Source organism: Lepidochelys kempii, chromosome 7 (assembly GCF_965140265.1).
Source record: "Lepidochelys kempii isolate rLepKem1 chromosome 7, rLepKem1.hap2, whole genome shotgun sequence".
Lineage (NCBI taxonomy): Eukaryota > Metazoa > Chordata > Testudines > Cheloniidae > Lepidochelys > Lepidochelys kempii.
This window is the reverse complement of record NC_133262.1, coordinates 22,021,914-22,043,952: the sequence shown is the minus strand read 5'-3', so window position 1 is coordinate 22,043,952 and position 22,039 is coordinate 22,021,914. Positions and strand designations below refer to the sequence as shown.

At 43.7% G+C, this 22,039-nt stretch overlaps 1 pseudogene; it reads right to left on the bottom strand.

Annotated features, from left to right (window-relative positions):
• LOC140915162 (large ribosomal subunit protein bL35m-like) overlaps positions 1-20,035 on the bottom strand; it is a 173,312-nt pseudogene extending 153,277 nt beyond the window's left edge.
• Between the last annotated feature and the right edge of the window lie 2,004 nt (positions 20,036-22,039).

Below are 22,039 nucleotides of genomic sequence, written 5' to 3'. Positions count from 1 at the left end.
AATATAAACTGATGCCCGTTTCCTGGACGCAGCAAGAACTGATGCCAAAGCCATGCACATCCAAGTCTCACACATTCTCCTCTTTCTGCAGTAATTGGTTTGCTAATTAACACTTGTGATTTCAGCTGGATTAGAAAGGTGTGTGTCAAGGGAAGCCGTGTTACCTGACTCTTGCTGTAGCTCTTGGACACATCGGCTGGCTCAAAACCTGGTAATGTGCTTTGCATAAGAACCTAGATTTTGAGTTCTCAGCCCGAGGTTGAGTTCACCCTCCTTTTCTTTTATGGCTAGAAAAGAGAGTGGTGAGGATCCTGAAACTTTATTCCACTGTAACATGCGGTCACAGTATGGAAAGGGTTGAGAGAGAGAGCGAGCGAGCATGAGCACGTGTGTGTCACAGAGCATCTTGTTGTGCACCTCTTATTATCTGCTACTTTATCAGAAATTTAATCATTGACATTTGGTGGTGGATTGTTTTGTCACCATGAGCATATTGATGCTTGATGCTGGACCATTAAAGTCTATGGAAGCTTTGCCATTCACTTCAGTGGGTGCACGGTCAGGGTGCTGTATTGTGATCCCTGGGTTTATTATGTCTAATTCCTCACTTGTACTCCATACACATAAACCATGCAGGCCCCAGGCCTGTACCAGGAAGAAAAATCTCTGGCCTAGAGTGCCAGATGTGCCGTGGTGAGCATTTCTCTGAGAGGATGATGTGATACGGTACCAACATATGAATGTGTAGAGAACGTCGCTCAGCATCGGGGAAGTTAATGGGGCTTTATTTGAATGCTGAGGGCTATAGCCCAGCTGGCTAAGTAAGACAGTTCTGTCTGTGTGCATATCTGGTGTACTCTGTGCTGGATAGTGCCGCTTGACAATGATGGAAAGCTCTTTGATATAGTTTCCTCTTTCAATTCATTTAGATTGCTAAAGCCCCCGTTATGCTCCCTGAGTTAATTTGCAATCATTTAAAGTAAGGGGTAAGTGAAGGTCACAGGCTACACTAAATTAGAGGGGAGCCTCTGCAGTCCTCAGCATGCCTTGACCTTTTCAGTGTTTGCTGATTACTGACCAGCCAGGCTCTTAACAGCATTGTTAACCTGTGAGAAATAAGTGGAGTGGCCAAAACCAATAGTAATGCAGAGAATTTTAAAAGGTTAAAGTAGTGGAGGATATTATTGGCATGAAGCAGTGACTGAGTCCAGGGAGCAGGTGGTTTTGGTCTCAGGCAAGAACTTTCTGTTCTCCAAGGTTCATATTAAAAGCAAATTCAGGCAAATGCAAAGCAGCCCGATAAACAAACACGCCTGGATAGCCATAAGTCCAAACAGTTCCAATGCAAGGTCATCTCTGAGCATCACTCAAAAGAGTTCAGTCTAATTCCAGCATGGATCTATCTATGTCAGAGCTCTTAAATACAAAACAAACTCTGAGCCACATGGAAGTACGTACTCACTCTTAGCCGGAGCTTAACTCCTGGTGCACTGAAGCCACCATCTTTTCCCAGCATTTGTATGTTACGGTGACATATTTGATATGTATCATATAACACCTGGGCCCAAACCTGCCCCACGCTTCAGGAGGGTTCAAAATTCAAATCCTGATCCAGGGCTAAGTTTTGCAAATAGCCATTCTCCATAAAACAGTGTGGACCAAAGAAATCATAACACAAAAATTGCTATACTGAACCACACCAGTGGTCCTTCCAGTTCAGCATTGTGTATAACGGTAGCTAGTACCAAGTGCTTCAAGGAAATTCGCCCCCTCTGGCCCCCTTCTCCCTCCCACAGTGAACAATTATGGAACAACCTGCCTCTAATGTTTCCTTCTAAATCGGTTGGCTTAAACAGGCTGTTTAAAAAAACCTTTCGGCCCACTGTTTGTTGTGAATAATGCCTCTTTAAACCAAAGACCTGAATAAAAAGTTAGACGGAAAGCTCTCTTTTGTCCAAAATTGAACTTCCTCAATGCTTCAGCCAAGGGTTGAGAGAAAATTCCTGATCCAGATCTCCAAGGAGATCGCCTGCAAAACTAGGGATGATAAGACTTGATACTCCTGATATTCCTAAGGTGAAAAACAAGCAGAAGAAAAAAAGTATTCTATGGTCCTATGTGGAATACTCAGGTTTTCTTCACCCATAAAGCAGTAGAAAAGCCCATAAACCCAATTTTCCTTTGTAGGTAGGGGTGACCATATGTCCTGTTTTGGCCAGGACAGTACCTTTTTTAAGCCCTGTCCCATCCATCCCAACTTTTTGTGTGTGCAAAAGTGGGCATTTGTCCCATTTTCTCTTGGAGGAGCATGGGGTGGGGGCAGTGAGAGGCGATGCCAGCCCTCTACGGGGGAGAGGAGAGGCAGTATTCCAGCATGCGGGGGGCCTGCAAGGTTCCAGCGACTGGCAACAGCCTCGTGGGGGGTGGGTGGGAAGGCAAGTGGCTGGAGGCGTCCCGTTTTCCCTTTGGGAAATATGATCATCTTGTTTGTAGGCCATCTTTAAGGCTCTGCTTTCCTCTCCCGCCCTGTTCAGTTTAAGTGTGGGGGTGAAAGTGCTGGTTTTACACATCCTGACAGCGCTGATATAGGATATGCAGTCAGCAGCCTGCTGCAATCAGAGTTGGCATTGAGCACTTTGAAGGCCCTCCCCTTTTCCCATTAATTGAATGTAAACCCTTTGGTACTACTCACTCTTTCATCTCTCTTGGAATGAGATGTAAGGCTATTAGGGGAGAGAGACCAGGCAAGCACAATGCTAGCAATAATCTGTGTCAGGCTGCAGGGATGATATGCAAGAGACCAGGGATGAGATAGATTAGAGAGTGGTTTTTTTAACTCTTAGATCAAACACCAAAGAGTGGCTATTAATATTTGTCAAAAGGCAAAATATGCAGCTTTAAGAGTGACAGGCAGATTGTGAAAAAGCCTGGAAAAGTTATATAAAAAAGCTCATTTGCACCAAAATGCCACAGCATATCGATAGCAACTGCGACATACTTAACTGCGGGATACAGAAATCTCCTTTAAATAACTGCCTGTTATTGGTTTCAGCGTGCAATGGAACTGTGCAATATTAGTACAAGATTCAAAGTGCTGGTACGCTAAAATACACACCGGCTGTCTGAGAGCTGCCAGCTAATATTAAACTAAAATAAGAAAAACTCAAAATAAAAAGATCAGAGGATAATCATTTCAATGCAGAATTTGTACCCACAGCAATTACTGCTCGGATTTGCTATGACTTGTAGGTGAAATTGTTCAATCTGTGCTAAAAATGCAGACTCAAATGTTAACATTTAAAACATTAGTGTTAACCTTCATTAAAAACCCTGACAGTCGTTCTGTATCTTTTTTTTTTTTTCCCCAGGAAGGAGTCTGCAGTAATGCTGCTATAATCATACTTAGCACTTATATAGCATGTTACATATTTAAAAGCAAGTTATAAAATTAGCTAATTAATGCACACAGCGCCGCTGTGAAGTACTGCAGCTGAGAATGTTGCACTGTCCCTGTCGGACTGAGGCAGAGGTATTGAGGTCATTTTATTTTTTCAAACACGCAGGCTTCAAGGTAGGGTCTTAAAAACATATTTAAGCACCTATATAAATGCCTGGTTTATCAGTGGTTCTGAGCACCTGCACGGGTCAACGTTTTTCATCAAAACATTTTTTGGTGAAAAATGGCTTTTGGATTCTGGTTGAAATTTTCCATTTTGTTGATAAAAAACTGGAAATGGAAAAGGATTAAGTAACATTTTATGGTTTCAGATAAAAATGTTCAGTTTTCATTTTACCAAAACTTTTATTGACAATGTTTTTCAAATGCCAGTTTTATTTTATTTTATTTTATTTTATTTGTTTGTCAAAAACAAACAAATGGAAACAAAACCAAAAAAGTTGTGCAGGAAATTTTAAAAAAATGCACTAACTTTTTTTAATACAAGAGGCATTTTTTTTTTACCAGCTCACAGAACAACAGTAGATATCAAAAGGAGTTGCAGATTCTCAACACCTCTACAAACCAGGCCACTAATACTGGTATATGAAATAAGCTCCCCCACATCTTCCTTCCTTATTTGTTTGGGGCCAGGAGAGCTCCCCCGTCCATTTCAGTTTAATCACAGCCTAAAATAACTTCCCTAAGGCTCCACAGTCAGTGACAGAGTTGGGATCAGTTCCTGCCTTCCAGCCCTAAAATAAATCTACCCTAGCAAGACTAGCTAGGTAGCCTGAAAAGTACTGGACAAGCTATCTGGGAATAGCTAAAGTGCTGTGAATTTTGGGGGGCTCCTGTGTCTTATCCAAGCTGCCTACTTGTTCAAGTCTGCTCTCAAGGGATGTATTTTAAGCCTGAAAACCACATTTCCCTGTTTCTTTGGTATACATCAGACACATATGGGCTCCCTTGTGCTGGATGACTGTCATATTCCCCAGTGCTGAGTGAGCTTGTACAAGCTCTGTATTCGGCCTTGAACAGGGTTATTCTGAGCTGTGATCAATAAATAGCCCTGTAGCAGACTCTGTTTTCTCACGCATATCCTTCCTGCAGACATTTGAAACAGAGTCTGCCCCAAGCCACCTCTGAAGAAGACTGAGTCCTTGTCCAACATTGTTGAGAATTCTAACAGGAGGCCCAAGATATAGGGCCAAGGGTGAAATCCTGGCCCCATTCAAGTCAATGGCAAAACTCCCATTGACACGGCCAGGGTTTAACCCTAATGGCTTATTTCACTATTTTGTTTGTTTATACGATACTCTCCTCACACTCCAGTCCACACAAAATTGTTCTCTACTTGTGGGCAATGTACAGGGAGATGCACCTACACACTGAAAGGATTCAGGGCTTTCATTAAACTTCCTTGTAAACAATTGGGTTATATTCAAGCAGCCAGTTCCACCATCTATGTTCAAAGATATTGCTCATATATGTTAAAAAAACATCCCAACACTGACTTGGTCGCTGTGAAAACTAGCCATCATGCTGCGAAACGAGGCATGATTTTAAACATTATGATCCAACTGATAATATTTTAGCTCTATTTCTATTTCGTGTCATTCCATATAATTTTTTCTGGTACAATCTGGGTCAGTTTTGCATATGTCCAATCTATTTTACATAACATGTGCACTATATTTGGACACATCAATAGGAAACATATGCTTGCTTTCATTTCGGCATGGCATAGTGTTATTAAAATGGAAATGCAGGGTTTGGGATCCGACTGCAACATATGTTTAAAAATGAAAGATAATTCTTTACTTGTAACTACCAGAAGAACTCCAAGCTTTTGACTCCAAGTATAATTACCATGAGACCTTAACAGCTTAATTCACTAGGAAATTACATGGTTATTTTTTGTTCTATAAAAGGTAAAGAGGTAACATTTAATTTACCGGGTACTGCATAATCCTATAATTACTCGGTAATTTCCATGTCGTCACACAATAAAAGCAGGGGCCTTTCCATGGCCCAGATATGACATGATGAAAAGTCTAACTCTATTCAGTGTTGTCAGGAAAATCAGGGGATTTCTTTTCCTTCCCTAGAATTTGAGTTTAGTGACTAGGAAAATGAAGGATCAAACAGGGCTGACCTCAGGGAGAATGACAAAGTTTTAAAAGTGCACCTCACTCCTGACCGGCTGCACTCCCTGCTGTTCCAGGCCTGATTCCACACTGAGCTCTTCCAGTGCATCTCACTTCTGACCCGCAGCAACTCTTACACTTCGAGTGTCCAAGCAGGTTTATTATGTCCCCTATATTTCATCTGTGGGATCTGACCAATATATCTTACCAAACATGCAGCAGAGATATGGCGAATATATGCATTTTCTTCACCTGGAATTAATCAGACAGAGATTTCAGCTACTTTGCTTGCTTCAGCTTTTACAGTGCATTCAGAAAGGCCCATTGGAATATAATAAGGTCAGATCCTCAGGGGTCCTCAGCACCACTCAAGATTAGGACCTTAGTATGAAATTCATTCCAGCGCAGAGGGTCAACATGAGACCTTATGCTCCACTGAAGTCCCATGGGGTGAAATGTGCAAAGCAAATAGAGTTAGGAAAGGAGCACACATTTACAGGACTAAAAGTTGCACCTGCAGTTTGTTTATTTTATCCTAGGCAGTGCAAACTAACTAACTAAACGAGGCTATTAATCTTCATGTTTCAGGGTATCAAATGATCAGCACCCAGTGTCCCCACATCATGGGGCAGTATTGCACAACTGGCTGTGTACATTATGGTGGATCCCCACCTTCCTCTGAAGAACTGACGGGGTCTCCCTCCAATCTCCCTCTTGTTCTTATCTGGCATTCACAATGTTGCTATAAGACACTACCTGCTAAGAGATGGTATTACAGAATGGTCTAAAGGATTGCTAGGGTGCACAATTCACATGAATACAGTGCCTACAACACTGATTAAATGATGTATTTATTCTGTCCACATACTATAGACATCTCTTCAAATTGCTCTTGACACAATAGCCCATAACAGCTGTGGTCTAATACTTTAATAATCCATGAGTAAAGGTCCCAGAGTGCCCATTGACATTACAGCCATTAAGGTCCAGCATGCCAATAATGATACACAGTATTAAAACTCAGCTTCTTGCTTGTTTATGTGTGTGTACACTCTATTATTTAATCCTACATAATGTATTTCCAAGCCACATCAGTTTGTTTTCTCTGATCATAGGGGTTAATACGACAAACATTCACAAAGGTGACTGCTGCATGCATCAATATGAGGAGTGCTTCCTGCTGGTGGATTTTCTGTGGTCTCCTTGGTCTTACAGGCAATCACAATAGCTTATCCAGCTCACAACAATAACATTCCCACTGTGTTAATTTCTACTGCATTTTCTATACACATGTTCAGAAGATTCTCCTCTTCATGGATGTTACTGCTCCAAAGATCTAGGCTCCTTCATCAGAGAAGGAGATGTTCTGTCTCGGCATATGAAATGGAAAATATGCGCATGTCTGTCTGTCTGTCTGTCTGTGTGCACGCATGTATGCTGCTACTAATACCTTACATTTCTCTGGTGGCTTCTATCCTGAAAGATCCCAAAGAATTTTATAAACTAAATACACAAGAATCATTTTATCCACCACTAACATACAGCCACCTCTGGAGCGGAACATGATAGCTGTTTAGCAGTGTGTAACAACATCATACAACAATTTGGGACAGGAAGTGAACATGCCACTATTCAATTTGAAAAAAAGAATGAATAGTATAAATTAATTAAAAACCACCTGTAAGATAAACTCCACCAAATTATATGGCAATATAATGAGAGCTCAATTTGGGGAGTAAACTGCTCAATAGCATAGGAGTGGGTTATACCCTTTGTAATAAGACCTGACTCCAGCGTGCTCAGGTGCTGCACCGTGGCTGATATGGATTGTTATACACCATGAACTCATCTACATACACAGCAGATATAAGCTGCCTTTTTAAACACACTGACATCTTGATATCAGACCCCTGCACTAGCCCAGCACAACAAGATGACTATCTAAGGGATTTAAATCAGAACTTTAATAGTGACTATTCTCTCTTTTGGAGGGATCAACCCACCAGTTTTTAATCTTCATTTTGCTCAGTCTCCATGCTGAGCTGACCCACCCTTCCAACGGTGCTTGTTGATATTGGTCGAACGCAGCCATGAGCCAGGGACAGGGCCTTCTCCTTCCTTCCTTGTCTCGAGCACGCTGCCTCTGCAAGCCCCCCCTCCCCTTCCCTACATTGCCTACTGATAAATGGTCCAGTGCTGAATGCTGGTTGCCTACACAGCCTGAACTTCCAAACACAAGTGGTTTGTTCTGGCACATTTTGAGGAGGAGTGTCAGGAGGAATCTGTGATGCTGATCCGGGAGCCAGAGCATTCGGCATGGCTGCTCTTTCTGGTTAATTTGATGGATTGCCTAAGCAGGCAGATCCTTAAGAGGTAGCAAGAAGGTGTAAATGACATCCAGCCACCATATCACATAATGGACTTCCACCTTAACACTTCATATTCCCTGGCTGCATAGCAACCAGGGGCACCTCAGGAAAATACTGCTGGCTGAAGTGACATTCAACAACATCTGCTGGAGTGTGATGTGAAAGTAGGGGAAGTTATTTCCATGCCCAGAACATCCATCCTCACAGTACATTAAACCCTCCCATTCCAACTGGCTAAGGTAAACTACACCTGCTCCTCCTCTGGAGCTGGGCCATCAAATTCTGCAGGAGGAAGGCTGGGGCAGAGAGGAGGGGAGCAGGGATCAGAGCTATGCAGAGCCTTGAAGGTGCAGCGCAGGAGAATGGGCAGGGTGCAGACAATGAAGAGAAATTAGTGAAGGAGAGATATGGACAACAGAGGAAGATGAGAAGGCTACAGCCAGTCCAAGGGCCAGATTCAGCAGACGACTAGGCTACCCCCAGGCAAATTGGCCTCCATGATGGGAAATCTACCAGAGAGGGAGGTGGAGAGAGACCATGCCCTCTATTGGTCCCACTGGCTGGGAATGGTTGGAGGAAGGGGTGCAGGGAGGTATGCACACTCAGTGTATTCCCTCAGCTGTATTTGTAAACTGCCTACCTCCCAGGGAAGGTTTTTATCATATCACTGCTTACCCTTGCTCAGAGTGCAGGGGGTCACCTTGGTATAGGGAGATGTAATTTTGCACCTTCCTGGGCCAGCTTCAGTGATTCTGGCCCTACAGGTTGCATGCGTTCTTCTATTCACCCAGGTTTTTATCCCATGCCCATCACCGTGGTATCTCTATATACAAAGGAATCCAGACAGGCAAAAAGAAGCACCACTAACATGGAAGGAGGAAGACACAGGCAAAGTCAGAAAGTTGCCCAAGACCTCTCTGGCTTTTGGGAGGTGGACCATCTAATCAGCTTCTGAATTTTGCAGGATCAAATCGAGCCTGGTGCAGAAAGAAATCTGGTCCGTTGCTTTGCTGCCTGACACTATGCATCATCTGAGATACGTCTGATGAGCCACTGTATGTTCAAAGTGAGCTGTGACTTGCTGCTCCTCGATCCAGTGCTGGAGTGGGAGGAAGACAGAGTAAGCATTCCAAAAGGACTGGAGCAAACTGCAGTACTTCGCAGCTGCCAGGGAGTTGCAGGGAAAGAGAGACACGTTCTGTAGCTCACCTGGGCTGTCACTGCCACAGCAGAAGCTCCTGCACAAAAGGGAGAAAGGTCTGTTTGGCTACCCCATGACACCGGCGTTAAAAAAGAAAGATTGCTCAGCTCAGCCAAGCGAGAAATCTTTTGCATTTTCCCAGAGTATTTTTCATGGCTTGTTTAACCCTACGATTAACCCTGGGTCAGGCATCGTGAGCCTGGCTTGCTGGGGAAGGAGGGATGAGGGAAATTGCCTATTTCATCCTCAGAGACAATAAAGGCCACACAAAGACATGCTAAAGTAAACAGCCCATTCTTAGAATTAAGAGAATGATGCCGCAATGCAGGAAGCCTGAACTGGCTGCCAGAGGTTGCAGCGAAGTTTGGGAAAGCAGTGGAAAAGTTCCTAGAGACATTTAGACAGCTCATTGCAGGGCTGGAGAAGGGATTTAAACAGAGTTTACTAGGGCTGACAGAGGTGTAAAGTGTTGTATGCAATATCTAAGGCATGGCCCTGAGCTTGTGCTCAGTTATACTGGTGTAAACCCACAATATTCCCACTGAAGCTGATGGAGTTCATTCAGATTTATACTGGTGTCACTGAGATCAGGGTCCGGCCCCATGTATACATAGTATGTGCAAATCGATGAACTGTCCAATCCCAGGTGTCATTGAAATAATCTACTCTTTTTATTACTATTATTTATTTGTATTACCATAGTGCCCAGGAGCCCCAGTCACAGACCAGGACCCCATTGTGCTAGGTGCTGTACAAATACAGAACAAAAAGACAGCCCTGCCCCAAAGAGTTCACAAGACAACAGACGGACACAGACAGACCCAAGAGGGGAGTACAAAGAGACAATGAGACAACACTGGGCAACATGATCAGAAGTGGTATCGGTTCTAGTGTTGCCAATTTAGTTATAGGCTTCCCAGCAAAGGAGTGCATTGAGGAGGTTTTGAAGGAGGATAAGGGATGGGTTTTGTGGAGGTTTACAAGGAGCACCTCCCAGGTATAAGGGGCAATGTGGGAAAGAGCACAAATGTGCTTGTTAGAACATCTGATAAGTGGGTGATGATGGCTAGTGCCATGAGCCAATTGGAGGCAGGCTTTGACATGGCGCTAGTAAATGAGAGACGATAGGCAAAGTGGAGATAGGCAACGAAGGGCCTTGAAAGTGAAGACATCAAATCTTACATTCCATACAGCAGAGAAGAAGGGGCCAGTGGAGGTATGCAAAGAGTGATGCCCAGTAGCGAGTGGTATTCCTGTAGGTCAACTGCTATACACTCGAGGCCATAATGTCTCTTCTTTCATGGTTTTTAGTCAACATCCTGCATTTGCCCACTGGCCACAGAATGATTTTATTGTACATCACCAGCACTTGGTCACATTTCTCCGGTCTAATATTGCTGCTTACCGACGTTGCTGGGATTGCAGCTGGCGCTGCACTCTAGCTATAACAGAACTGCAAATATGAGTAGAATGTCTGGCAGCCTTCTTCTGCAGTGTGTGTACACTGAAGTCACATTGCAGCTATCCTCCTCTTTACTGGAAATTTCTACATCCTCAATCACTGCTTTTCTCTTCCTGGGATGGCCACAGCATTGGGATATGAAGTGATTCTATCTTTCTTACCCGTTGCACCATTGCCCAGAGGCCAGGCATTTTTCTTTCTGCCTTTTGTTTTGCTTTCTGGACCATGATGTCTGTAATCTTGGTTGGTGTTTGTCTGTTCTGCTACCTGGTTTCCTTTAGCTTGAGCCTGTGTACTTGTTCTGCACTTGGGTCTGTCATTGTTTTGATCCATTACCTAAGATATCTAGATAGATTGAACCACCTAGCAGTAGTCCTGATCCTAGAGACAGGGCCACTGTTGACTTCAGTGGGCTTTGGATCAGGCTGCAATCCCCCAGTGAATCTGGGTTCCAATATATGAAACACAAAGGTAAGTAAGATTTGGGGTTGTCTCCTCAGATCTGACTCCTATAAAAAAGCTTCCCCATGTGTCACCAAATTAAAGAGGAGAAGAGAACCTTTTCAGAGAGAGGTTTTTTTAATTGTTTATTCTTTGCAAGGAGAAATTGGCTTAGTCATAAAGCTGGCTAAATACTGAGGATAAAATGTCTGTGAATATTCACTCAAAATTATAAGTAAATTCATTTCAATGCAATCCTTTGTGTTTGCCTCCCGCGAGCATTCTAGCAAATGAGTTTACTGGCAGGGATATTAAAAGAAACAGAAAATGTTAAGTGAATATTAGAGAACATTTACAGTAAGTATTACATTTTGCATTTGTAATTCAGAGCATTTTCACCTGCAACTGGATTCTAAAGAGTTATTGTCACCCAATCAGAGACCAGAAACCTACCACATCCTACACGCACAATCAAAACAGCTCAAATTGCAAACTTCATATACCACCAATTGTTTGTGAACAAGCTACAGACTGAGAGTTATTAATGGAAATTAACTGGAAAATACTTTTAAACTATGAATAAACAACAACAAAAGAAAAATCATGGAAAAATCACAAACAGAAAAGAGGGAAATGTCATCTAAATACACGATGCATTACTAATCGTTTGTCCAGCTCTAGTCTTTCCTATCTGAAATCTCCAAGACCTCTCTGGCTTGCTTCACTAGTTTCTTTCTTTCACTCTCTCTTACTTTTGCTTCTTTTTCATTTTTTAGTTAGCTAAATATAAAGCATGAAGTGTAACAGTAAAATTCAGTTCATCTGCAGCAATGTCTTCTTCCTGACATGAGTGCGTGTCTGTTGATATGCCTAAAAATCATATTGCTAAATTCACCGTCTGTTTCACATTCCTGACACGTGGGCATGTGAGAAAGGTGAGAGCTGATCAGGTTGTGTGTGTTCTGTGTATGATAGTGCAATCCGTAAGTGTGTGTGTGTGTCTGCTTGAATGTGCATATCATTTGAACCATTCTCTCCTTATTCCCCTCCACCGGAGGTCTAATTAAAACAAGAATGCACCGGGCTGCCTTTTGCACTGTTTCATCTCCTGATATTTTTATGTTAAACCCACCAAGGAAATCTCCTGAAGGCTTTGAAGTCTTGGGGTGTGTGAATAAAGATGTCACAATGGCACACACACAGCTTCTTAATGAGGACAGAAGGTTTGATGTCAGAACACTTCAGTGCCCAAAGGAAAGAGATTCTCTCCAACAAGCATGCTCACTCGCTCTCTCTCTCTCTCCCTCCTTTGCATTCATACTGCAACCCTTGGTTTGGGTTTGTTTGTTTTCAGAAAGGAAAAAGGGGAAATAGCAGGGAAATGTGGGGGTTGGGATTGGCTTTGAAAATCCTGGTATTGTTAATGATGCTGGAGCTTTATATTTTGCCTTCTTGACTGAGCTGCCAGCCATTTCCAGGGCCCGACTACTGGCCTTTGGAGTCCAGAGCAGACCACCAGATCCAGACTCTGGGGAAATTCAGAGCCAGATCTGCAGCCAGAATCTCATCTCAGTGACAGCAGTGTAAACTTAAAAGAACACTTTTGAAGTCACTGAGGTCACTCTGGATTAACTTTGATGTAACCCTGAATGTCATGACTCAAGACCATAAGCCTGAGCCATGACCACAACTCCAAACTCTCATGAATTTTGAGAAAATTTGGATGTAGACCTGATTCTAGGCCCACTTCTGCTATAAACCATATTTTTTTGGTTACTCCATAGCTATGTCCAATGGCTTCTCCCCATTATCTCAGGGTACTGACCTGGACTGGTATAAAGAGTCTGAAAAATACAAATCAGTAGACATCTAGCAGCAGAGCCCCCTTACAAGCTATGTAACAAACTACATTATGGGGTGTGGCTAAGGCAGGGCAGAGCATCCTTTTGTAATTGTAGATAAGTCACTGAATCTATTTCCATGATTCCTGGGAAGAAGCACTTCGGCAAAGAGGGGAGATGGTCACTAGAGATGGGCTGTGAGAGCTCCTGCCCCCCCTGAGGGCCATGTCAGGAGTTGGCTCCTCCATCTCTTTCTACCCATAAACATTAAGGTAGGATTCAGCTCAGATATGAGCATTGGCTGCCTCTGAGCATTGCCCCAGCTCTCAGTCTGCAAGTCCTCCCACTGAGCACTGTCCTAGGACTTGACCACTAAGTCCTGATGTTCTCTTTGGTCTTCAAACTTTGCTTGAACTTCAACTTTTGCTTGCTTCAAGCACTCTGCTAGGACTCCTGCCACCTGAGCATCATTATGGAACTCACCTCCTGCTCCTCTGAGTACTGTGCAGGAAACTATTCTGTTCTAGTCTATGTGGGTTCTTCTACTGCCCTCATCGCTGGAGTATCTGAGCACCTTCCAGTGTTGCATTAAGCAATCTGACTACCACCTGTCACACCTGGTTTGTTCTCTCTCACATCCTCTGCCAGGAGGAGAATTGTGTGTGCAGTGGATTGTGTTGTTTTGGTACTGTTTTTAGACGTGTACATTCTATTCTTTGTCCATGTTAGAAAAGGCAGGTCAAAGGAGCGCACCTGGCACTTGGAGAGGAAGGTGGGGAGGTCTGTGATGGTCCTTAGCTCCTGGGGGAGTTCTTTTCATAGTCTAGGACCAGCCCTGTAGAAAGCTCTGTCTCCTGCACAGATGAGATTCACCCTAATGATACAAAGTTCCATTGTGGCAGAAGAACAGACTTGTAGAACTCAGTTTACATCCTGGAGCTTTAGGAAATCTTTTCCATGCCCTGGGCCCAGGCCGATAGCACACTGAAGATAAGGACTGAGACCTTGAACTCTCAAACGCTTTAAGCTCTTTCTCTACACGAGGGACAATATGGGGGGGTTATTTTTTTTTTGTTTGGAAGAACATATTCTAAGCTTGATTCAGTGGCTGCAGAGGCCAATATAACTCCTGAGGATCTAATCTATGTACAAAGCAAGCCCTGGAATTTAAAGCTCAGCAGGCGCCAGTCCCAAAGTGTTGAAATATTTACTTTTTTTTTTTTTTACATGGGAGCTGAATGTATCAACACTGAATGCGCTGCAGCATTTTTCACCTAAGAAACCCTGATGTTTGGACTCTATTATTATCATTTATTTTACTGTAAATTAAATTTTGCATCGACTAACCAACATGGGCTTAGCCTCATGCTTGACAAATGAGACATGAGACTTTTTCCTCATCAGAAATTCCTGCTAAATCTCCATTCGGGCCTCTCAGTTGCTGCTAATATATTTTAATAGGGGCACAGGAGCATAATCACACATCCGACTCACGTGTTCATTTAATCACAGGCTCAGGGGCTGGCAGCCCTGCTGCTAGGAGGGGGGTGTATGTGTGTGTACGCACGCACATGTGTAAGGGGGTAACTGCAATGGTCCCGTGTGCAATGAATCTGAGAGAATGGGAGATTGAGGTGGATAGCCAGGCTTCCAAAATAGCATTCAGCACCTGCATGGTACTGCCCCATATAGCAATGAGAAGGTGGCCACTTGATTTCTGACTGCATTAAAAGAAAGATTTGTGTTGGTTTTCCTCGGCCTGAAAAATCCCAGCGAAAGGTGTTTTGAAGTGAAACACATATTATGTGATTCATTTCATAAGCATATTTATTCCTCAGATATGTCAAGGCACATGTTGAAAGCTGGTGATTCTGTAAGTAAACACAAGCACAAGAACAGAGTTCCCATTCATTAACGAATTAGGCTGCCCTTAGATACTATCACTGGTAGATTGATTGCTTAGGAGCCCCAGTCATGGACCAGGACCCCATTGTGATAAGTGCAGTATGAAAACACACACACAGAAAAGACAGCACTAACTTATTTGCCTCTTTAGCACCTAGCTTATTACCAAGTTTCAACAAAACCAATCTCAATGTGCTAACAACATGCTGAGTTGCTTGTTTGGTACTAACTGGCCCCCTCATTGAGGCCTTTATCAGAGTTGGCAAAAGCCCTGTTGCGAACTCCCCAAAAGGCTGGGAAAGCACAGGTCCCCCTGACCTTCTAAGTGACCAAACCAAACCCCTGGATCCTAACACTTTTGGACTTTGAGAAAGTTTGGACCTGAATTTGTACAAGCAGCTCAGAGCTATTTCTGGATTTTAATGAATGTGCTGTGGCTCTTTTAAAGTGGGATTAAAGTGCAAAGTGCTCGTCATAGTTATGATCCCCTCCTCTCCCCAAATCATAGAATCATAGGACTGGAGGTGACCGTGAGAGGTCATTTAGTCCAGTCCCCATCTGGTTTTCATGCATCTGACCTTTGCCTGTCAAGATGAATTCACAGGGGAATTCAAGAGCCCTGAAGTCACACTGTGTACAGCCGTATGTCACAGCTAGGATAGATTTGCCAAATCTTCATGAATATATAAATAAATCCCTCTCCACTCAGATCCAGTCCAAAAGCAGCTGATAAGATCATCTACTGGCTCTGTAGCTTTGACCATCTCACCCCTTCTTCGATTCCCCATTCTCCACTGCACCCAACACAAGGGCCTTTCTAGGCTCTTCAAAACTCAGCTCCACAATACTTGCTTGAGGTCTTATTGCAATCCTTCCTCCACATTGCCACCATGCCAGCCTCCTTTGTCCTCTGGCACTGCAAGTGCCTTTGCATCTTCTTCCATCTCCCACCTTACGCTTGGATGCCACTGCCTGGTCCCATGTCAAATCCCTTCTCCAGACTCGCCTGTAATGTAGTGACAACAGTACATGAACGACGAGACGGGGGCCTGCTGGACACCGATACGAAAACCAGTCAGATCCAACTGCAGTGAGGCAGGTAACTGGTCTGTGTCACCATGTACTCCTGCTATAGTCACACCACTCTTCCCACCTCCCACCCGCTACCTCTGCTATGCAGCTGGAGCCCTCTCTTCCCCCACACCCCAGAGTCCTGATTGGCTAGGGACCTGGCAGGAAATCCCACCCTTACTTGCCCGCTCTCCTCCAGGGATGCTTTTTGGGATGGAACTGTGCAGGCTGCTGGAGCCGGCTGGGAGTCTGAGCACAGGGCTAGGAGGACAGGCCCAGGGACGAGCCAGTCTGTGTGGAGGCTGTGAGCTTGCGCCTCATGAGAGGATAAGCCAGAGCTCCAGGAAAGGAGGTGCCCTGATCAGTGACTGAGGCGCTGATGCTGGGGAGCGCTCAAGCTATGTGTGCTGATAAAAGTGCCCTTTGCTGGTTAAGGGGATTGTTACGAATAAAGGTGTTGGAGCGAGTTCTGCCTCCCCACAGTCTGTAGGAGGGGCCTCTACCCTGAGGCATGGGGTGGGAATTTGGAGCTAACCACCAGCTAGGGCAGCCCCCCATCGCATGGACTTCCTCCACCTGTCCGTCAGTCATACGGTCAGATCTCTGGGGAGGGAATGTATGTGTTACAGCACCTAGCACAATGGGGCCTCGTTGCTGACTGGGGCCCCGCCTGGTCGCTATAGCGATACAAATACATACTAACAACAACAAAGTGCTCTAAATTGATTTGCTGCATGATGTCTCTGAATTTTTCATTCGGCAAATGCCACTGGGCACGCTCTGGGCACAGCACCACAACCCTTCTGCGTCGCGGCGTGATGGCCCCTCGCCACGTGATGGTGAAGAGGCAGCAGTGCGGGGAAATGTCGCTACTGAGAGCCATGCTGCCGCAGCATCGTCCCTTGGCATGTCAGGAGAACGCTGGCAACAATACTAAGGGCAGGTCAAAGGCCCCAGCCCCCTAGAGAGATGACCAATGACCTCAGTTATTGGAATGGATAGAACATGCAAGAGGTCTTGATTACATTTATAAGTAATTGCAAAAATTGACATGAACATAAATAACAGTGAGAGTTTAAATGGAGGCGGGGAAAGCCAAGAAATTCAGAGATGAGGCTACTTTTCCACCCTTCCTTGGCCCTGCTGTGGCTAGATAATCCAGGGGGACCGTTCCGTGCCAGGGGATTTTAAACCTCCCATAGGCCAAATCCTGAGATTCTTACTCCATTTTTACCTTGCCCTTTGTCAGTAACACTCCCATTTTTGCCTGAATAAGGACTGCCCCGGTATTTAGAATTTGCTGTCCCGGTAGGAAGAAGCAAGTGATTTGAAGATAAAGGGTCAGATGCTCAAATACCCCCAGTATGCCCAGAGCACGTCAGGAGACGGTGTCTAAAGATGGGTTAAAACATCCAGTTGTGCCCCTCCCTATCCATGGTGCTGCTCTGTACCTCTGCCATGTGTGCTGTTATAGCAGTCTGAGGACTGCTGTAATTACACTGACCTCCCTTCCCGTTTTCAGTAGCCACACAACTCTTGGCCACTACACTGGCAGCAAGAAGCATATGCAATGCATAAATCCCTTCATTGGCTGCACTCCACTGAAAGGCCACCCTTGGGCTCGGATGAGCCTCATGAGGCCTTTTACCCAGATCTGGGGCCAAACCACACCAGCAGTGCAATCTCAAAGCACTGGAGGATCTGGTCCAAATTTCCCATTTTCATTCAGAAATTACCTTTTTTTGGGCCCATTTAGATTAAAGAACGGGAGCTAAAGAGTCAGTACGTCTCAGCACATATAAAATGCAGGCATATCCCTTTCATTTGGGATGTGCATATATTGAACTGCACATGCAAATGCCTCCTCCTGACCCCAGTTAGGCTGTGTGTGCAGTGCATGTGTCTGTGTGCACACACGCACACATCCCTGCAGCACATGAACTCATGAACAGAAGCCCCCTGAGAACTTGCCCCTTTAACGGTGTTTTAACTTGCACTGGTGTTCTGTGTAATAATGAATACATTTTGCAGCGTAGCTGAATGTGTGCTGTCATGTCAGGGCAGCTCTGCATCAGCCACTGACATGGTGATGGCTCCTTTGAAGCAGAGTACAACGCCGATTCACACACACATATCTGGCCAGCTTCTCTATGGGGAGTGTGTGTGTGTGAGAAAGAGAGAGAGCGCACATTATCATGTGCCTCTCCCCTGAAATGCTCAGCCCACAAACAGATGTAGCAATATCTGTGCATACCTAATATAGTGTAGAGAGACAAGGTGGGGTGATAATACCTTTTATTGAACCAACTTCTGTTGGTGAGAGACACAAGCTTTCAAGCTTACACAGAGCTTCGTAACCAAGGATGGTCAGAAAGCTTCCTTAGGGACTAGAGAGTGATTCTGTCTTTTGTCTCCACAAGGGTAGCTGACTCTATTCCAGGATAAAAGTTCAGCCTTTTCTCTCCAAAGAACAAGTCCTTTGTCAGATTTTAATGATTCAGAGGTCACAGCTGTTGGCCTGTCATGAACATGCACAATTAGGGGTGGAAATTGTGACTTCAGTCTCTATCCACTAAGCCAGTGGAGCAGGTTTACTTGCCTAGTTGCTGACTGATTCCAAATAGGAAGGTATAGAGAGTTCTGTCCTGATCAACAGGAAGAAAGAAACAGAGGATGAAATTCTGGCTCATTGAAGTGAATGGCAAAACTCCCATTAATTACAATAGGACCAGGAGTAGTTAACAGCAGAGAAACTGAGCAAGAACTTTAAGGTAGGATGAACAGCCCAATCCTACCTGTGCCCAGTGTAACAACCTGCACATGGAGGAGCACATTTTGCAGGAGTTTGGAGGAAACACCAGAACATCGGTCTGTGTGCACATGGCTGGAATGCTAGTTGCAGTTGCAGCATCTTTGTAAATTGGCTCTGTATTAAGAGAACTATTTAAAATTATGGGCATGGAGTCCTTTCATGTTATTACCCAGCATACGGTATATGCAATGTTACGGGCTTATTCCTTCATCCGCTCACTTCCCTGGTCCTTCTCACATGAACAGAGAGCAACAATACCCAAAGTCCAAAGGTGCAAATTCAATGTTTATTGGGGTGAACTTCCAGCAAGCAATGATTCCAATTTCCTTCCTTAGTGTCCACCTTCCCAGCTCTGACACTACAGAGCCATACCTGTGTCCCTGTTCCCATTCCTCCCCTTAGCAAAACATGATTCCAATCCCCCCCCGACACTTCCTGATTGACTGCAGACTATATAGTAATACTTGAGTTCTGCTTAGCTATACCTTAACCAATCATTTTACTTAAATTTAACTAACCAATCCTAACATATTGTATCATGATTATTTAAAGTGTTTGTACAATAATTCAAATCAGACTGTATATTTGCATGTTACATGTAAATGCAGAAAAATGACAGACTCTAGTTATTTGTCTTTGGAAATGCATAAAAAGATCCCAGCCTACACAGTGACATGTATTGGGCAGTAAGAGGAAAAACAGAAATGTGAATTGAGACACAGAAGAGACAGGTTTTCTATAGTCGAAGGTTTGTGCAATCATGATACTTCTGGAAGGGATCATCAACGTACAGTTTCTTCTCTTCCAGAAAGAAGTGGTCATTTGATCAAGGACTTTACTTTGAGTTTTATTGCAAAACACTTGTTCGCGCAAGCGTCTTTTATGTAGAATAGACTTTTTCCATAATTTTTTCTTGTAACCAGCTTTTTTCCTTAACCAAAGACCACAGTGCAACCAGAGAAATCTATAGACCACAGATTTTAAAGATTTCCTCTTTCCTTTTCAAAGGCTATAATATGTGAGAGTCCTCACAGGATGTTGGGGATTTTAAGACATCTGAATTTTCTGGTCCCTTTGGCCTACAACAGCTCCTGCAACAACATAATGTACCAGTAAGGGTGTTACACTGTTAAAGATGAAGAGAGGACACCCATGTGACTGATCACCAACAGACAGCAGAGGTTTTGTAACAGAGGAAGCTAATGGTGCCTGCACTCGGTTGGAACATCGTATGGAGAGTCCAGAAATAAGACGGATGTTGCAGGAGCTGTTGTAGGCCAAAGGGACCAGAAAATTCAGAGGTCTTAAAATCTCCAACAGCCTCCATGTAACGACAGCTACCGCCATCTTGCCAGTCTGCGCAACACCCTTACTGCCACATGTCCTTCAGCAGCCAGTGAGGACTCTCACATATTATAGCCTTCAAAAAGGAAAGAGAAAATCTGTAAAATCTGTGGTCTATAGATTTCTCTGACTGCACTGTGGTCTTTGGTTAAGGAAAAAAGCTGATTACAAGAAAAAATTATGGAAAAAGTCTATTCCACAGAAAAGACGCTTGAGGCAACAAGTATTTTGCAATAAAACTCAAAGTAAACTCCTTGATCAAATGAGCACTTCTTTCTGGAAGAGAAGAAACTGTACATTGATGATCCCTTCCAGAAGTATCATGATTGCACAAACCTTCGACTATAGAAAACCTGTCTCTTCTGTGTCTCAATTCACATTTCTGTTTTTCCTCTTACTGCCCAATACATGTCATTGTATGTTGGCTGGGATCTTTTTATGCATTTCCAAAGACAAATAACTACAGTCTGTCATTTTTCCACATTTGCATGTAACATGCAAATATACAGTCTATTATGATTATTTAACCAGTTATAGCCCACCACCTTAATTAGCTTACACCCAGCAAAATTAATTATACAGCAGACAGAAACAATCACAGAACCAGACAGAGACCATGCAAATAAACAATAGCAAAGTGGGAACTATAATGACAAAACAATACAGAACTGAGGATTTCACAACTACATCTATAAAGACATAAGGGTTTCCCAGCTGTGTCTATTGATAAGTGAGTACTTACCGAACAGAAAACTATCAAACTAAACTTCCTTTTATATCCTCTAGGCTCTTCCCTTTCTCTGGAGGTGATAGATTGGATCACCTTTCTAACAGCCCCAGATTGCCTTATTTCAGTGTGACTAGTCTGGAATGTGAGGATGTGACCATACACTTCCTAGCTTATGGCTGCCTCTGATGTTTAGCCAAAGATCTTAGCCACAGAACAGGGCCTCAGACTGTCACAGTAAGAGAAGGCCCTTACACCGGCAGACAGTGATTTTGATTCTTTCTTTTATACCTCGCTAAGTGATAAGAATACACCTAAATTCTTAAAGTATAGGCCTTTGCAGACAGGCCTGAATATCTGTATCCAAACATGCAACATGGTGGCAGAGGTCAGTGTAGTGAGACCCACAGCAAAGAAGATAGTGTGATTAACAGGCAAACAAAGCAGCACTTAGCAAAAGAGCAAACAGAGGGACTTAGACCACCAAGAGTGCTGGATTTCCAGACAAAAAACCTTGCACAAGCAGAGAAGAAATGAAAGCAAGAATTAAGTCTGTTTATAGAGCTGATGAAGGGGGATGAAGATGAGAAACTAAAGGTAAAGCTTCTTTAATTTCTCATTGGGGAGAAAACACTGTTGCCAGGAGTAATTCTTGAAACACTAGAGCAGCTGACCAAGGTGTTTGATGAGTACTGTGACCCCAGAAAGAATGAGACTGTAGAGAATTACCATGTCTTTATCTGAAACAAAGAAACAGAAGAGAGAATAGATACTTATGTTACAAAGCTGAGAACTCTGGCATCCATATGTAACTCTGGAGACATAAAAGTCACCAATTAGAGACAGGATCATTTGTGGCAGAAGCTATTCCAGTTTACAGGACAGAATGCTGGGAATAACAGATCTAACCCTAGAGAAATGTCTAGGGTTAAATAATCAGTGGAAAACATTTCATTTGATCAGGGAAAAGCAGCTGGAACTGTCAAATCTAGGTAGGCAAACAGGATATCTTAGTATTGGGGGAACTCCTAATCGTTAACATTTATCCTGTGATGTAGGGCAATGCTTTAATCTCCAAATGACAGATGGGAAACCGAGGAACAAGGAGGCTAGGTGGCTTGCCCAGGATCACATGGCAAGTGTGGCAAAACAGGAACTTGAATCCAGCTCTCACATATCCTATACTAGTTCCCTAACCATAGGAGCATCTTTCTTCATTCACTAGTGGGGTCCAAAACAAGCAACCATATGAGACATAAAAGTGGATGGCACTCATAGAT